The sequence below is a fragment of the Protopterus annectens genome, chromosome 4.part1 (genome assembly GCF_019279795.1).
Source record: "Protopterus annectens isolate FY-2018-M chromosome 4.part1, PAN1.0, whole genome shotgun sequence".
NCBI classification, from domain to species: Eukaryota; Metazoa; Chordata; order Ceratodontiformes; family Protopteridae; genus Protopterus; species Protopterus annectens.
In genome coordinates, this window is record NC_056734.1 from 119950509 (window position 1) to 119970657 (window position 20149).

The window sequence follows — 20149 nt, forward strand, 5'->3', positions numbered from 1 at the left end:
TTTGTTAACTGGAGCTTTACTCATGACATATGTCATGGTTAGTATACTGTGCCTCCGGGTTCATGCCTCTGAAATAACAGTGATACCCAGGGTAAACCTACCATCTCCATCCACTCATCAGGATTCCTCTTGAGGGGTGTCGATAGAGGGTGACTCTCTGTGGCTCACAACCTGTACTGGGAGTTTACTCAAGAGTGGGGTGGCTTCTGTGTTGTATGGATCATTCAGTACAGCTTGTCCATGTATGTCAGTGCTGGGGTTCAGGCTCTCATGTGCATAGCTCACTTGCCATTCAGATTGTACAAGGTGCAGCATGTTCATTGATTCCAGCTTCTGACATGGCTTCAGCCACATCAGGCACAGCTTGCCTCTGGGTGGGCAGTATGGCAGTGTGTGGAGCTGCAGTTTGTTTAATCAGGCAACACATGGCATCTGTTCATGCTCTTTGCTACTCCTGGTGAGGTACTGTTGTGGACTTTACAGTTGATGGAGGTGTCTGCTGATGTACATCCCACAGGGGCTATTGTAGTCAATTGTGACGCTGATGAAGGATGACTGCAGAGCCACAGTGACCTCCCCTTATCTAGATCTGACAACCTTCATGACTGGGTGGGTATATGGTATGTTTCTGCGAACACTACAGCCACATGTTTGTCCAATGCAGGATATCTATCACCTTGTGTCCCCAGGTCTGTCATTACATGTTAGGTACGTAATGGGTTAACACCTGTGTGGTAATTGGTGGACACTTACTGTATATCCATGGTGGTTGTCTATACATATTTCTGCAATTAGCTTGCTGACATGGCTATGGCTCCAGTTGTCATTTTCTATGTGGCCCTTTTGTGGGTTGCTTGTGTCAGCTGGGGGTCAGATATGGTGGGCAGTTTGTACTCCTCTGCTTACATGTTCAGTCACAGTCCTTCCATGTTGGCCTGTACCTATGGGACATATATACGGAACGGGGGAGGTCCCAGGACCAAGCCTTGTGGGATGCCACTCATATCTGCTTTGTAATCTGACATGGATGCAGCATGTCTGACCATGTCAGTTCTGTCCTTCGTCTGGTTTGCAACCCCTCTACTGACATAGGGGTTTATATTTAAGCTGGTGAACATATCCATACTGAACTCATAGGGTATTGTCTGGAAGCATTTGCACGGTCCAGCTACGCTGTGTGGACCACAATGCCCTCATCGATGACCTTAATGACTGTTTCAAATGGGTCAAACATGTTTAGGGGCAGGATCTGCTCTTACGACGGCCACACTGGGTAGGGTCCGGTGTCAGTAGGTCCCCGATAGCTTTATGTCTGCGGTACATGCTGATCCTTTCCATAGCTGTGCAGACCAAGCTTGTCAGGATCCTGGGGTGGTAGTTTGCAGTATCCATTCGGGCAACACCTTTGTTGTGAAGGACCACTGTTGTTGTACACTGCTCTTTGGGTACATATCCTGTGGTAAGGCTGACATTGAAGACAAACTGGGTACTTGGAACAAACTGAATTCACGATAAAAAATCCAACGTGTCACAGAAGACTTAAACACACACAATTTATTCAAGTAAACGTAGCTTTTTACCAATGTTTGAGCAACTTCTTCAGTCAACACTTGATTTAATTAAGTATTTATATATACACTCACGTCACTAGCAATACTGTCATTAAATGCCAATTAACAATTTAAAGCAACAGTATAAAAGAATAATAAATAACCTGAAGCAGCAATGAAGTGTGTATTAAAGTGTGTGTATGTGAATGTACACAGTTTAAAAATATGTATATGTATATATTAAGTTTCTAAAAACACCTAATTATATCACTCAACCCACAAAATATTAATCCAAGCCTAAGGATATAAAAACCAGTGTTAGAAAAAGTAATAAAATACTAAAATACAGGCTTGCGAAATAAATTGTCAGTATAAATCAAAATAAGCATTTTGTGCAAGTCTTAAAACTGTATACAATAACAGAATAATGAAACAAAACACAACCTGTACTAGATGTATATGACATGTCAAAAAAGTTGTTATTTTGAAATATGTATAAGTAGATAAAATATATGTATTTATGTTGTGTGAGAAGTGTGTATATACGTATATATGGAAATGTTATGTGAAAGTATGTAGTGATATGAAAATGTATATGTGTATGTATATATATTAATTGTTTGTTAAAAGTCTTATTGTGCTTCTCAAATTAGAATATAAAATATAATATACACCTTGACATGATCTCATACATAGTTAATACAATATTTTAAAGTTAAATAGTAAAGATACAGGTTAAAAACTAGAAAAATACAAGTAAATAAATATATGAATAAATATAAATGTATATGTGATATCTATCTGCATACAAACTAAAACTTCGATACAAGTTATACTATATTAATAAAAATAAGTCTAAATAGTAACTATATTTGTTATTTCCTATTCAGACTCCTTAATTTTAGTAGGCAGCTAATATTGCAATGGTCGTTTAAACCTGGATAAAGAAAAGCATTTGTACGCCATTGCCAAGTTAATTCTCGCTCTTCTAGAAGTAAATTATATGGGCCACCTCTAAGGTTTGTCTGGATCTGGTCCAATGCCATAAATTTAAAATTATGGCCTGGGTTACTTGAAATATGTTTAAATAAAGCATTCTCAACTTTTTTGTTTTGTATAGCATATGTGTGTTCATAAACTCTTTCTTTAAATTGCCTTTCAGTCTTTCCTATGTAGAAAGCTGGGCATAGTGTACATGAAGCCACGTACACTATAAGTTTAGAATAACAACTTAGTTTATGTCTAATTTCATATTTTTTGTTGTTAATAGTTATGTATTCTCCACTACACATATGTTTACACATGTTACAGTTTTCGCAAATTTTCATACCTTTCTTCCTAGTAAAATTATTAATAGTATTACTTTCCAAAATGTTTTTCAAATTATAACCCCTTCTGTATACAATTCTAGGGTATTCTACAAGCTTACTAGAAATGCTCCTATCTTGTTGGATCAATGTCCAGTTTTTAAATAACAATTTTTTAATGATGTCACTGTCCATGTTGTAAGTTGTTATAAAACTAAATTTAAAATCGTTCTTGGGTTCTGTTCTTCTTTCCATAATTTCTGTTTCCTCTAATAAGTACTCTTGATTTTCCACAAGATCTACGGATGTATTTTTGTCAATAAATTGGTTAAGAATTGGAAGAATAATACCGCTAGATCTTTTGCATCTCACTTCCTGGACTATCTCTTCTAAAAAGTCAATGGGGTAACCTCTCTCACAGAAAAAACCTGTGAGTAGTTCACATTCAAATTCAAAGTCGCCAATGTAAGTAGTCATACGAGCTGCTCGAATTAATTGGCCTTTCACTATAGCTTTTTTCTGTGAGGTCGGATGAAGGCTAGTATAATGCAAATATGAATTGCAGAAAGTTTCTTTCCTATGTATCCTAGAAAAGTACTGGTTGTTAACATAGTCCTTAGATAAGTTCACGTCTAAGTAATCAATAGATTGTTTTTGAAAGTTGGACGTGAATTTAAAGAAGTCAGTAGTGTTGTTAAAGAAGTTTAACAACTTGTCTGCTTTTCTTTGGTCTCCTCCAAATAAAATAAAAATGTCGTCCAGGAAGCGGGTGTAATACTTAATGAAAGGGGACCATTCAGTATTGTCAAAAATGTGTTGATGTTCCCAGTATGCCATAACAGTGTTCGCTAAACTGGCCCCACAAGGTGAACCCATTGCAACACCACATTTTTGCAAGTACAGCTTGTTGTTGAAAGTAAAAAAGTTGTTTGTCAAGATGATGTCTAATAATGTTGTTACAGTAAATATTTCGTTTGCTGGAGCCCCTTTGTTAATTAGAAATAAGTTTACCCACTCTATTGCTTCTAAGTGAGGAATTGACGTATATAAATCTATAACATCAATAGTGACGAAGTTAAGGTCTTCTCTATATACAATGTTATCAAAGTTCTTCAGGAAAGACCATGAGTCTTTACATATTTGAACTTCAGTCACTAGATATTTTTTTAGAATATTGTCAACTAGTTTAGCAGATGCATACGTGATAGAGTCTCTTCCGTCTATTAATGGTCTGAGTGGGGGGTCCGAAATGTTTTTGTGTATTTTTGGTGTTGCAAACATAATAGGGATCTTTGGCCAGTTAGTAGTGATGTATTGGTAACTATTTAAGTCAATGTATCCGTCCATAAATAGGTCACTATAATAACCTTTGATCATTCTATATGCAGTATTTAACTCATTTGTAGATACTTCTTTGTAAGTGTCGTTAGCCAGTAATTTTTCAACCCTGTCAACGTAGTCAAAGTTATCAAATAAAGTAAGTCCGCCACCTTTGTCTGGCTTAATCGCCCTAATATTAAGTGTTTTAAAGGTAGATAAAGCTGCATTTTCTTCCTTACTTATATTTCTTCTTTTCTATACTTAAGGCCGACATTGGGCAGTAGTGTGATTTGGCATTCCATTCTTCTTGGAGTCCATGTTGGCCTCAGCCCAGGACACCATCTCATACCTTTGCTGCTGTGTGTTTTGCTTTGTAGATGATGGCTGTTACCTCAGCATCTGCAATGTCAGGGGGCCAGCAGTCTGCTGGGATAGATATTTTGCATTCTGGGGGGGGGGGGGGTTTGCACTGCACCTGTCAGGTTGTATGTTGGCAATATGTGTGTGTGTTTGGTATGTTGTTTGTAATATCTGTGTGATTCGGAGCATATCTGTGAATTCCCAACATGGTTCCTACCATCAGTTGAGTAAGCCTTGTGATTATCCTTAGTGTCCTGTACAATTTGTATCTTCATAAGTTCATAGGTTCATACTAGGCTATCCACCCTAGGGCATTAGTAAGCCTAGCCAGAGTGTGTGTGTCTTTCACCACCCCTTGCTATGTGACTATTATGGCCATTTATGATTTTCTTTACTGTGCCTCTGTCTGGACGTGACACAGTGAAGACCCAAGTGTACATCTACGATCATCCATCCAATTGGCAATATTCCTGTTGAGGGGTGTCAGTGAGGGGCTCTGCCTAACATGGAGTGGGATCCTGTTCCAGGGTGTGGGGAGCCTCTGGGTTATGTATCTGTCCCTCCAGCACATCCTATTTCATTATGTGTTGAGGTTGACATCTGTCACTCTCACAGCTCCAATGGCTTTGATTTCCTGGGTTGGAGCATGTCCATTACTCCTTTGTTGGACATGGCCTTGTACAACAGACATACAATGCCTCTGTGTAGGCAGTCTGTGACTGCATTCAGCTGGGGTGTCTACAGCCAGGCAGCATATGACATATATTTGACACCCTTTATCCTCTTGGTGAGGTACCTTTGAGGTCTTCCTAACCGCTGCAGGTGTCAGGTATGGTACATCCCATATGAGTCATTGTACTAGATTATAGATCTGATAAGAGAACAGTACAGGGGCACAGTGACCTCTGTTGATGTAGATGTGAATCCTTTCATGATACGGTGTCCAATATAGACAGTCTTCCTAGCCACATTGGCATTGTGAGTGTCACATGACAGGTTACTGTCGACTTGTGTCCCTAGGTCCCTGATTACTCCTTGCATACATAATGGTTTACCACCTATGTGGTAATTTGTGAGTACCTTGTTTGGTATTTGGTGGGACATTCATACTGTCCAGTGTCTTCAGGATGTCTGGGTGGGTTCCTGTGTGTGAGAGTGTGGTCTGTCGCATGCTACAGACTGTAGAGCAGTTTTTACTACAGTTAGGTGCACAAGGGTGGTCTCCGCTGCATTGTCAGTTACCTGGCCGTATGGGTGTCTGTGCTGCATATGGATACTCCCCCTCCTTTGATGTTTTGGTCCAGGTGTTGGGGCCATAACGCATGATATGTGGTATAACCTGGTAGTGCTGGTGTGCTGTCAGTAGGCTTGCAGCAGGCTTCTGTCACTGCACAGACATTGATGTTCTCCATACTGGGAAGTGCCTCAGGAGCATGCATATTGCAGTTTACACATCTGGCATTGGTCAGCATTACCCTTATGTTTCATACCACTTATGTTTTCTAGGGTGGTGGGTTAGTCTTTTCGGCCTTGCCTACGTACGGCTCTATGGAGGTGGCAAAGGCCTTATCCAGTATCCAGACGCCCAGGGGTAACAGGTGCAAGCCATCCCTGGAACAGCAGCATGGCTTGTCATGAATGACATCTCAAGCAGACCGACATTAGACCCTCTTGGACTGACAACTGCAATTGTGACACCTGTTAAAGCTGATCATTCTGTGTTTGTACTGTGGCATCATTCTTGGTGAGGGTTGGATGCTGCAAATGGCCAGTGTCATACCGGCCTGGAGTACATACTCAGAGAGCTCATCCATGTCTCTTTTTATGTAGTCCAGGGAGGTACATCTCAGGTCATTCACACCAGCATGGACAATGAGTGCATGATATTTCTGCTTGCTTTGGGGTGACCTGCGTACTTGTGTTATGTGGCATATTGTGGCAGCCTACAGGCAGCTTACTGTACCCTTTCCCTTGTTCAGTCTGGTGAGTGGGACAGCAGTGTGTCTGCCTATACAGACACCTATTATAACTGTATCAGGTATGTTGTTTCTCCTTCTGGCCTGTGACTGTTTGGCACACCAGCTTTGTGTACTATGTGTTGCATGTGCTAAGTTTGGAGGTTGTGGTTGCTTGGGGTCTGCTTTGGAAGCCTCTGTTGGTGTGGTGTGTTTGTAATTAGGGCCTCCAGGAATGTTTTTCTGTGTTTACGTGTTTGGTTTACAGTTGTGATAGGTCTATGTGGGACTGGGTTTGTGGTGTATGTGGTTACCTTCTCCTCCTGACTAGTTTTGACAGTACTGAGTTGGGGAAGCTCAGACTCCGGTTTGGATAAATGGTTGCATCTCTCACATATATTTGTATTTATTGGGGGGAGTTGAGGGTTGTCTGTGTACTTGGGGCAGGTGTAACATTGCCTCAGGATTCACAGATTCTACTTGTTGTGGCTGGCCTTAGTGGATTGTATGATTGGACATATTTTATTGCCATACTACTGATCAGTGATTACTTCCCTTTTTCTGTTTGCTCTATCATCTAGTAGCTTCCTCATTCTCTTGCATGGTTTGGTAATGGCTGGAGTCCAGCATGCCAGATGCCTGCGTGTATGGCATTGTGTCTTGTTATTTGTGATTGCATAATCCAAGCATTCCTGACTGTGTTCATGGAATGCCTGTATAACATGTTCTGCGGTGTGTCCCATATTCTGCACCTGCACAAAGCCTTTAGTGGATTCCACATCGGTTTGGAGGGTTGCAACTTATGGTTTACACATGTTTTTCACTGTGGTTTTCTGGCCAGGGACTGTGGTCAGGATGTGTATATCCGGTGTGATTACTCTATGGTCTGGTCTTACCAGTGAGGGATACACTTCTCATCTTGCCATTCAGTACGCATGTTGCTGATTATCACATCCAGTATGCTTACCCCTCTTGTGGGAGTGGTACGTTGTTCCTGGGCATTTTGGTTTATGGATTCTGGGAACTTTTCTCCTACTGTGTTGGTGCTAGTATAATGCTCCCAGTGTATGTCTGGGTATTTTCAGTCTACCAATATAATGTGGTTTGGGGGGCTTGATATATTCATGTATTTCAACATAGGCCAGGTGCAGTTCCTGGTGTTAGGACAGTAGTCTGCAGCAGGCTATATACTGGGAGGCAGTTTTAGCCATTGGTATTTGACCATGGCTAATCCATGCTGCTTCTTGTTGTGGTACCAACATGGGGGTGTGGTTATCCTTGACAATTATTTCTAGTCACCCTCCTTTTGTAGCTTGTTCCATGTTTTGAGGCTGTACAGCACAGTATGAGGTGTAACCTGGTAGTGTTAGGGTGCTGATGTGAGCCTTGACCCAGTTTTCTATTACAGGACTGATATCAACATTCTCCATACTGTGTGCGTTTACACTGCATGCATCTTGCTGTTTAGACTTCTGGAATTGGGTAGAATTACATCTAGATTCCTATTCCTTGTGGTACCTACGAAGGTGGGTTTGTGTTTTGAGACTTACCTATTCAGGGCACGCTGTGGGTACTGACAGCCTTTGCCAGTATCCATGGGGCCTGGACTGATAGGTGCACGCCACCCCTAGCAGGTGGTGCATCATGTCATGCTCAGCATGTCTTCCCAGGCTGAAACACATTGGCTCCCCTTTGACTAACTGCATTACTTCAGCCAGTTATTGCAATTGATCATCCCATCGTCATTTTGTGGCTTCATGCTTGGTGAGGGTGGATGTTAGTCCTCTGAGTAACGCTCTGCCTGTGATGGCCTTGGCAATGGTGGGGGGCTGTTTGGCCCAGCCATATGCTAGTCCTGCTGTAGCTGTTTTCGCAAGATCATATTATGTAGCATAGCACATACCATGACAATTTGGGTACATGTAGTTGGTGAGTACTGCAAGGCTCCACCAGATGTGTCCAGACACCGGAACCATGACTTGAGCAGCCCAAACACATGCTCTATTACATTACGTGTTTGTGCGTGTGCCTCATTATGGCGTTCCTGTTCAGGTGTGTGTGCGTTTCTGATGGGTGTCATCAGCCACGGCTCCAGTGCATAACCTGCATCCCCCACTAGGTGTCTGTGTGGGATGTCCCCATTGACAAATGTCTGGTACAGCTGCGTCAAATGCCAGATGTGGGAATCATGGTAGCTCCCAGGGCAGCCAGCACACATATTCATTATTATGCCCTGGGCATCACACATGACCTGGCAGTTGATGGAGGGGAAGCCCTTGCGGTTAATGTAGGCCCTACCCCGCTCACCGGCTGGTGCTTTGATGCATATGTGCATGCAGTCTATTGCACCCACTACCTCAGGGTATTCCACTATTTGCTGGAAGAGACGCATATTGCTGGCCAATACCTCACGGGCATTGGGGAAATATACATGATCACCGACATGTGCTGACATGGCATCCAGGAACTGGTGCAGTACCCTGGAGGCTGATGCCTGTGATATCCCCATCATATCACCAGTTGGTCTCTGGAAGGTACCTGTTGCTAGTATTCTTAGGCCAACACATACCTTGGTTTCCACTGGGATGGGTTCCCCTCTGTTGGTTCTGTGTGTGAGGCGTGGCTTGCACAGCTCGATTATTTGCTGCAGGAGCTCTCTGTCCACTCTATAGCGCTCTACTATCTCCAGCTCATGTAACCCGTGGTAGGTGACCCTGGGCCTGTACACTGTTCTCCTTCTCCTCACTGTGGGTTGTCTGGCACCATCTGCATTGTCACCACCCTCAGCAAGTAGCCTATGTCTCATTATGACAGCTATGGCAGCCCCTAGCATTTCTGCTCTGAGTTCAGCTTTTTCAATTTTCACTTCTAATAGCTTACTCCTGTCTTGCAGTGTCTCTTGAGAGAAACATCCTGCACTGCAGTTTGCAGAGTTTTAAGTGCTGGGCTGGGCTACTATTCTGCCTGTGTAATTGCCTGCTTCTAATTGTTTTCACCTGCTAGCTCCAGCAGTATTCCCTGCTAGCTTCCTACTAATTCTGTTGCTTCCTTTTTCCTTTCTGTTTCCTCAGGGGGGGAGCAGCGTGCATACCAGCAGAAACACGCTCACAGTGGCTTACACTCACGCACACATGCTTACACAGTTCAGGATCTGCCTATTCGGGTTAAAATGCGCGCACACCAGCGCAAACAGTGTTACAAATCTACCAACACGCTCCCACATGCTCAGTCTGCCTTACACGCCAAGCACACTGCCCTACTCATGCTTCATGGCGCGCACACGTGCGCATGCACGCCCAGCAAGAAACTTTGGTGTAAGTAACAATGTACACCTTCCATTTCTTGACTTTCCCATGCTTATCTTGTGGCACTCCTCTTTCCATGATCTGTGTCTGTCATCTGTCATGTAACACTGACCTCCAATGAACTGCATTTCTTTCTACCATTCCCCCCTGTGATGTCACTTATCTCCTACTCTAGTCCTCCCCCTTATGTATCTCTTACACTACTCAGACTGTGCTCATTTGCTATGTGACTGTGGGATTCAGTATCCTAACCCTCATTTACATCAGATTGCCTACTAATGCTTAGTTACATGTCTTAGACTCAGCTTCCCCCCTTAGCAACCACTACACTGTGGCCATGTTGTTTTTGGTCTGCTGGTCCCTCCATTGTCATTCCATGTATTGCATAAAACCCACATTTGTGGGTTTATAACCTTCATTTTTATGTTTTATACAGCGCAGCCCGTTTGCGCGGGGCTGCGCTGCGTTTAAACATATATTGTTTTAATATTTGCATCGGGTTACCTTGCCAATGGCCACATATTTGGCCATTGGCATGCTGTCTGACACATATGCACCCTTTATTTGGAGCTGACATGGCTCCATTGTGATTTTTGCAGAAACTTACTCAGTTGTCAACTGAGTACATTTCTGCAGCTAAAACGGCTCTTACATGGGCTGCTTTCTGTTTCGTGGATCGCTACTCTACCTCATTTGCATGCCTTTCGGCTGCAAGTGAGGTATTTAGCATATCCATGCCCAGTCCGTGTAAGAGACGTTTTAGCTGGTCTCTTACACGGAGTTTCGGGCTGTTCCTGGATCGCGAGGCTTGCATGGAGTGTTACACGTCTCTTACACTCCGTGCAAGCCTTCGTGAATCCTGCCCATCAGTAAGTAAAAACTGCAACATGATATTAAACACAAATGCAATGTGATAGACATGTCTTGAAAAGTCTGTTTATGTCATACAAAAGTAACAATACATGTGGTCTAATCCAAAGAAATTGTGAGTACACAGCAATATAAGTGCAATGGTACTTCATGACAAAGTAAGAAGACCATGAATATCCCTAGTGCATACTACAGGTCACTAAAACATCCACAATAGGTGTCTGGGTGAGATCTTCCAAACAAACAACAGACATGTATATTTGTTTACACAGTGCTATGTTAATGCAGAGAAGATAGCCTAAAGTATGCAATGCTACAGTGAGTATAAATCAGCACAGAAGTGTAGTGCAGCTGCATGATGACATGGTATAAACACAAGCAGACACAACAGATACATGTACACCACACATATCCTGTAAAACACAAATAGAGCTGGTGACTGAAGAAGACATAGAATATGTGTGGTGTACTTGTATCTGTTGTGAATGCTACAGTGAGTATAACTCAGCACGGGAGTGTGGTACAGCTCATGACGACATGGTATGAACACAAGCAGACACAACAGATACAAGTACACCACACATATCCTGTGAAACACAAAGATCTGATGACTGAAGGAGACACAGGCTTCATGTGGAAGAGATACTCCTCAAAGTATGTTAGCATACACTGTTGGCAATATGGTGTAGATTAATGAAGACAGTCTGGGTACAGGGATGGATCCAGCAACTGGAAAAGCCAGTCAAGGAGTGAGGATTCTGAGGAGGTGTAGCCTGATTGTGTCTTCCAAGAGGAAGACTGAGATGTACACTATGGCAGTATCTCCTACTAATAAATATCTGGTGGAGACTGAGGTCGTAGCAGGATTTTCCAGCTCTAAGAGAAATGATGCAGCTGCCTGAGTGATTCTATTCTTCACAGAAATGATTTATGATTCCATGCTGTTCTCGTTGCACAACCCTGCCTAGAACACTTCTGTAACATATCAGGGTTTAAGCAGCATTCCCCTCATAGTAGCCTGGATGAAGGCTATACCATGATAATTTCTCACCAAGTAAGGAACAATTAATTAGAGATGTGGTGATCATCTAGATGGTCAAGAAGCTTGGTGGGGCGGACAAAAATGTATGCTAGTATGCCAGGCATTTTGCATTACTTAAGACAACAGGGTTTCCGACTTGATAAGCATGCAGACTTCAAACAATGCAATGTGGTGAGCATATAATGCATTATATGGGCTGCAAAGCACTTTTTGTAGTGCTTAGTAGAGTAATGCATCAGCAATGATCTCCACATCCAGAAATGGGACTTGATATAACTAGATGACAGGCTAGCACTTCACAAATAGCCCATTTCCTTTCTGTTTTATTTTTGATTTGGTCTCAAACATGGACATCTCTGGTTTTAGCTGTCTTTCATCTTGTTCTCTCCTTTGTCACTGTATCACCCATTTTCTTATTTCTGCTTAGTCTATACCATCTTATTTTCCTGTATCCATCTGACAGGCCTGCCTATTTTCTCTCATCCTTATTTTCTCCCAATACTTTTTCCCCAGTGCATCCTCTCTTTTGGCTTTCTCTCATTTCCACCTGTCCTACTTTGCACTTCCTCACCTGACAAGACATTCTACTGTTACTTATAGCCCTCATGATTGTACCCTGATACTCCCCTTCTCTTTTGCACATACCACATCCTCTGTCACCATAAAGTGTACTAAGGCAAACAACTGCCCACATCCTGGGCACATCACCTTCTTGTCCACCATCTACTCCTCCCTAGTGAAACCAAAAAGGTTTTATAGAGAATTGGGAAACAAGATAAAAGTAATTGAAAGACCACCAAAGAAGAAATAGATACATTTTGGAGAAGTATCTATGAAGATCCTGTGGAACACAACAAAGATGCTAAATGGATAAAAGAAGTAAAAGAAAGAATAAGAAGTTTAAAGGTACAGGATATGAAATGTGATGAAGTAACAGCCAGAGAGATTGAAACAAAGTTAAGAAAAGCCTTTGATTGGAAAAACCCAGGCCCAGATGCAGTATCTAACTTCTGGTTAAAAAGTATTAACATCTCTGCACGAAGATTTAGCCATGAGTAGAACTATTTATATGTGCACTCTAAACAGACACCAACCTGCTAACAACAGGAAAAACAATGCTCCTACTTAAGAGTGAACCTGCAAACTACCCTATAAATTATAGACCAATAACTTGCCTTCCAGTGATGTATAAACTATACACTGGAATTAATGCCAACAGAGTTTATAATCATTTAGAAGAAAACTCAGTTATGGCAACAGAACAAAATAGCATTAAAAGAAAGTCATATAGAATAAAGGATCATTTGTTGTTAAATTAAGTCATAGTGGAGAACTGTAAAAAGGGGAAGAAATGAAGTATGGCATGGACTGAATACAAAAAAGCATTTGATAGTATCCCACATTCATGGATAAAAGAGTGCTTAAAAATGTATAAGACACACCCTACATGGATCGACTACATTACAGTAACCATGAAACAGTAGCAGGTCAACTTACAATTAAGCCATGATAAAGGACAAATTATTATTCCGGGGATAAAAATTCAAAGGGGATATTCCAGAGTGGCTCTATGTCTCTGCTGCTATTATGCCTTGCCCTTAAGCCATTAAGCTGTCTACTTAACAGCTTAAGTCATGGCTATAATTTGGATCCACGAAAACAACAAAGTGTAAAGACTTCACATCTTCTCTTTGTCGATGATTTAAAACTGTATAGTTCAGATGAGGACCCGAAAGCACAACTGCAAGTTGTCAAAACATTTTCAGATGATATAAGAATGTCATTTGGTCTTGATAAATGTGCAAAAGCAACCTTTAAAGGAGGAAAGCTGCTGCACCAAGAAAGCATCAGTTTGGGGCAAGAATGTGATATAAAAGAACTTGAGCAAGAGGGAGTATATAAATATATGGGAATTGATGAAGGATCAACAATAAAACATGAACAAATGCAAATAAAACTTAGTAAGAAATACTTTAGAAGATTTAAATTAATCCTGAAAACAGTGCTGACATCTAGGAATAAAATCCAAGTTGCAAACCAATTTGCTCTTCCTGTCCTAACTTACAGTTTTGGAGTGAATGACTGAACCCAAAACGTGTTGGATAGATTAGACAGAAAAACAAGAAGGATGTTTCATGCTCATCAAATGATTTATAAAAATCAGTGCATACCAATACCATATATTCCCTGTTCTGAAGGTGGTATGGGCCCCCTTGAAATTGATTACATGTATAGATCTGCAATTGTGGGACTCCACACATATCTGTTGACCTCACAAAACCTAAATGTAGTTAAAGTTTTGAAACATGAGGAGAATAATTCTAAGATGACTTCCCTGCTTAAGCTAGCAGAAGCATATTGGCATCAAGCAGGAATGGAAATCAAACCACAAGTAGATAAAAATCAGGCAGCAACTGAATGTGCCAAAAAACATAAGAAAGAATACAAGGTGAAGGACCAGATGAGAAGGCAAGAAATGTGGAAAATGCATAAATATAATTGCAAGTATAGAAAACATCTGGAAGAACCTCATGTTGATCAGGAATGAAAACAGTAATGGTTATGGAGAGGCAAATTCAAACCAAGAGATGGAAGGTTAATATTGAAGATAGTGGGCTACGTACACATTGGTTTACAAAGTCCATTGAACATGTCTGAGAAACAGACAAATGCAGGTTTTGTAAAACAGAATTGGAAACAGTTGCACACCTCATTGCTGGTTGTTACACACTCTTGGCATAAGGACTGTATACTCTTCATCTTTCGGCTTTTTCCCAGTTAGGGTTCGCCACAGCGGAGCACCTGTCCTCTCATGATTGACAGTGGAGTTTTACAGTGTCAAGTTGCCAGCCCGGCACCCAACCTTCCACAGAAGGCACACACACACACACACACACATCTAGGGCCAATTTAGTGTCCAATCCACCTACAGCATGTCTTTAGGATGTGGGAGGAAACTGGAGCACCTGGAGGAAACCCACATGACCACAGGGAGGACATGCAGACTCCACACAGAAGGCACCCCAGCCACGAATCGAACCAGAGAACATCTTGCTGTGAGGTGGCAACACTAACCACTGCACCACCGTGGCCATGCGAAAAGACTGTATACTGAAATGTATAATAATGTGGCAAGACTGTTGCACTGGGGATTGTCCAAACATTATGGTACTGAAGTGGCTGAAAAACACTGGAAACATGAGCCACAAAGCAACATAGAAAATGATGAATTCTACATTACATAGGATCATCCATTACCAACAATTCAAAAGACAGATGCCAGAAAACCAGATATAATGGTCCATGAATGGAAGACAAAAGTAGCATTGATCATTGAAATTGCCACACCCAGTGACCACAGTGTCTTGCATACAGAGAGACACAAAGTCATAAAATATCAGGATTTGCAGGCAGAAATGACAGCAATGTGGAAGAAAGATACCCAGACAGTTCCAATAGTAGTAGGAGCAACTGGTCTTATAAAATAGAATCTACAATCATATTTAGATATGTTACCAATACATGTAACTGCATACAAATTGCAGAAGGAGTCATTACTGAGCACATTGTAGGTGCTGTGAAGAGTACTCCTGGCTAACATCAAAGACTGAAACAATACTAATTTCATGAACTTTAATCATACTTTAACTAAGGAATTGGGTCCATTCCTGTCATGGTATTAGAAACCCCAAAGATATGGAGAAATTAAAAAAGTGTGAAACCATTATACTCTGGAAAGGTAAACATGAGATTTGTGCAAATAATTAAATTTGGCTGCTCAGTGCTGGGCTCCTAACAGCACTCTATCATGCAATCCAGAGAAGACAACAGGAGACTGCAGAGAAGAAGGAGGAGAAAAGAACGACAAAGCCCTTTTCCATATGTGTTCTTTGTGATTTGGACTTCGCCAACTTTCTAGGAAAGGGAATACTGTGTACCAGTCTCTGGTGAGAGTACAGCCTTCCACATTTCTGCTATGTAAGCTTGTGTTCCACTGAAGGATTAGAATGCCTGTTTCTCACTGGCCAGCTTCTGTGAGGATTTGGACTGTTTGACATCTCCTTGAAAAGAACTTTAAAGACTTTAAATAACTGGAGTTTTTTTTTTTCAGTTCATTTCTCTTCAGTCCTGGGCTGCTGACAGGCTTTAGTGCCCAATCCCAGGAAGACAAAAGAAGACTACAAAGAAAGAGGAGAAAACCATGAAACCTTTTTCCATCTCGGTTTCTGTACATTCAATAAACTATAAGTACATTATCAGCTTCTGTGAAATGGAACTGCAGAATATCAGCCTCTATGGAGAGTAGAGGCTTCTACAGAACATCTACCTGACTTGTTTCTGCTGAAGCATCACAGTGCCTATTTGTGACTATCGGCTTCTTGTGAACTGTAAGCTATTTTTTCATTGGCCAGTTTCACAGTGAGGAGCTTTATAGGCTTTAAATAACAAGAGATGTGCTTAGTTCTGTTTCCTTCAGTGCTGGGCTGTTGAGGATACCAACATTTGGGTTCCTTTGAAAGACCAGTGACTGTTTTTGATTGGTCAATTTCTACAGGAATGTAGGCTTGATTTTGATTGGCTAGCTTATATAAATAACTGGAGATTTGCTGAGCTCAGTGTGTTGTTGCACAGCAACAAGAAGCAGTGTAATTCTTACTGGTAAACAGTGCAAGGGAGCAGTTTGCAACAGATAGAGTGACTTTGACATGCTTGTTGTAGTTTATATCAATTTTACCATTGTATATGACTCATTTTAGTTCCAGTTGATTTTTAAGGTAGTATATTTCCTCTCTTTTGTTTAAAACATTTCATTTGTACTCCTCAGTTTGTACCTTTGAAATAATTCCATTCCTTATCACAAACAAACAAAAAAATTAACAGAGAAATATCACCCTAATGATTGGTGTATACATGTTTTGCAAAATGTTTTCCATCTTATTATGTACACAATCACTAATGCGTTATTGAATGTGAATAATCTCTATCCTAGTAGTTTTATCTATATAAGACAAACTACATGGTAAACAAGTTATGTTATCTCCCTAGGCATACTGAGGCATTGTAACAACTGCCTCATGTTTACTGACAATCTACTGTTATTACACAGCATATAATTCATCTGTAACAGTTGTATTTATGTACACAAACTGGAAGTAGATCTCCCAGAGCTTGTCATAAACCTACATATGCTGAGGTAATCAAAAAGAAAATACCACTATCCAGGCTAAACTGCCATTAAGACAAATAGTGTCTTCAGGTAGAGCATATAATAATAATGCTAGTAATGTTATAGCTATTGGTGATATCATTGTCAGGTATACAGACTCTGCACTAACTAGACTGCCAGTGGTCAGGGTGACCATTAGCTCTCTTACAGGTATTTGGATAAAGGACATCTCCATTGCTCTTGAGGACCTGAAGCATCCAAAATACAAGTCTGATTTTGTCGTTGTTCACATTGGGATGAATGACCTAAGGTAGTACTTCTTAGAGGAGATGTAGGGAGACATGGTACTGCTGTCATCAAATATACTTAAGTAAGCTAAAGCTCTTGTTGATTCATATTCTGCCCAGACCTAGAACAATGCCTAAATATACATCAACCATCATTGGCTTCAGTGATTGGCTACATAAGTGATGTCATTTTAGTGGGATCCATTTTGTGACAGCCTGAAATACCATGTTGGATAGATCTTCCTACTTTGGAAGATGAGCTGCACCTGTTCTTTGGGGGCTTTTGCATACTGGCATAAAGAAATTCCATCGTTATAGTGCCACTTTTTATGGAAATTGAAACTATCAACAAAATAATCTTTCAAGAGAAAATACTTGACCAGTAAATTTTCCTTTATCTGGAGAGCATGCATATCTGCCTAGCTACTGAAATCTCATTCTAATCTGTAGAAAGAACACCTTCTATTACTACGTTCACCACCTATTACTCATCCAGAAGCATGAGTAGTGTCTGAGGTATATATTTATTAGTGATATCACACCTGTGATTCTCATCCCAGATGACCTCATCCTAAATTCAGTACTCCAAATCATTGTCAACAAAGCACAGTTTAACTTTACTAGTAATTACATGTCCCCTATACATCCTCAGAGGAGCATTTTAATGCCTAAAATCCTCCCCAGTTGGGAGTCAAATCAAACACCTTTTTATTAGGAGAACTTAGTGTCTGGTCCTCCTATACATCCAACAGTTGTTATTCCCAGGACTCTCTCAACATCATCAACTCCAGATTCCTGGACCATATAGTTACTCTAGCTACCTGAGCCAGAGGTCTGCTAGACCTTGTCTTAAGTAACTCCCCTTCCTTCTGCTTAGCCTTTCTTTAGTTAAGTCATGCTGTTTGGATATTGCTTTCTCTAAAAAGACCATCCTCCGTAGTCCCGGTAATCCATCTACATTCATGAATTTCAGCAAAATCAACCTATTAGATTTTATTGGCCTTTGCAAAAAAGGCATAAATGGTCCAGTCGTCTTGCAAGCCTGGACACTGACACCCCAGCCATAATGAGGGCATTTTATGACCTGATGAATCACTGTATAGAGAAAATGGTTGTAATCCTTCATTAGCTTAACAATAAATATAACAAGCCTACCCTGATGAGATAATAGTATAAATGAATAATATAACAGGAATTATAAGTGCCTCGTTTTATATATATATATATAGGTCTATGTCAGAAGCTACAGTTTTCAGAAACTCAAAATTCATATTGTTAACACACTCGCACACACACACACACACACACACACACACACACACACACACACACAAACACAGACATGAATGCAGTTATTTTGACTGAATCACAAATTAAAGAAAACTCAATTTATATAATTACATTTGATTGAAAAACTGTATTCCACTAAACATGTCTTAAAACTTTTTTGTTTTTTGCAGGAGGACAACTGCCCATGTAGGAGACAAAGCCCTCTACGCCCCCCTTAACTAAATATATTAGTACTACAGTAATACAAAAGTGGAGAAAAAAGAACATGCAGTGAATCAGTGCATATGCACAAACATATTTCATATAAAACTTCATTGGAACAAAAATACCTTAAACATTTTTGGTAGGGGTAAGACCCCTGTACTTACCCCATGGTAGCACAACAAGTTGAGAAAAGGGAGAAATACACACTGAATCATTTTCTTTAGTTTACAATTTTCTAAAGGTATGTAAGCATGTGGAGTGAGACTTTGAGATTGCAGTAAGATGGAGTATTCCCTCTACTTTAAGTTATAGTAGTCTTAGAGTTAGAATACATAGGTGGCATGGATTTGGGGGTGATGCTCTCCACACTGGGGGATAAAGGGGCATAAGCCCCTTCCAAACTCTTTAAGGTTGTACTAGCATGTGTCAGACATCACTATTGTTTGCCAGATTCATGACTTTCTTTCATTTTCCAATGGGCAAGTTTGCATTTGTAATTCCCTGCCACTGCAGGGAATTAGTGGCACATTGCATATGACATCATAAAAACTGGGGAATTTGATGCCCAGTATTCAAAGTTTTTAGACTAAATTTGATGTTACCTATGTGGTCGAAAATTTTATGGCTTAGACATTATGGTCTCAGATGAACTATGGGTAGATAAAATTAAGGTAAGCCATAACAGATACTTTAAACAGGTGATTCTCCTTTAAGAAAATAAAAAATTCAGGTTTCCTTTATAAGATCTTTTGACCAAACTTGGGTACTAAGGAGAACATGTAGAAAACTCCTGCTGTATTATCTCATTGAGGAGCTGATGAGAAAGGGAATCATGGTAGATCAGATGCTGTCGGCCTTACTGGAATAAACAGACCATCGTAAGACAATTCTTAGGATATTACTAATTAATTTAAACAATTATAACCCAAGACTGATTTTATAGGACTCTCTGTTTTATTAACCATAGTAATTGAAATTTGATAGCAGCAGAAATATATTGGCACTATATTAAATTAGTTGAATGTTAATATTTATAACACTATGTCATAAGCTTTTCTGTATTGTACTTGTATTGCTAAAGAATGTTTAACAGCAAAACATCACTATTGCCCTTTCAGATAAATTGCATTCTGTGACCATATGTTAGCTACTGATACAGTTTCACAAAGTTTTACTTGACTAATATTTGTGAATTGTTTCAACATAAGACTGCCGTTGTCTTATTTCTAAAGTCTGGGTCACAACTACAGTAAATAATTAAGTACATTTCTGATATATCAGTACCAAAAGATTGTTACATTATCCCCCGGATTCATGAAGCTCGGCGCAAAGCCGGTGTAAGGCCTGCACCAGCCGTGTGGCGTATATATGGTGTAGTAGCGCCATATGCATATTAATGAAGGTGCGCTGCCACCACATCCACGTGCATAGGACACGTGCGTGAGTACATGGGGCGTTACTAAGCTGCGCCCAGAGGCGTGTCAATGTTGGC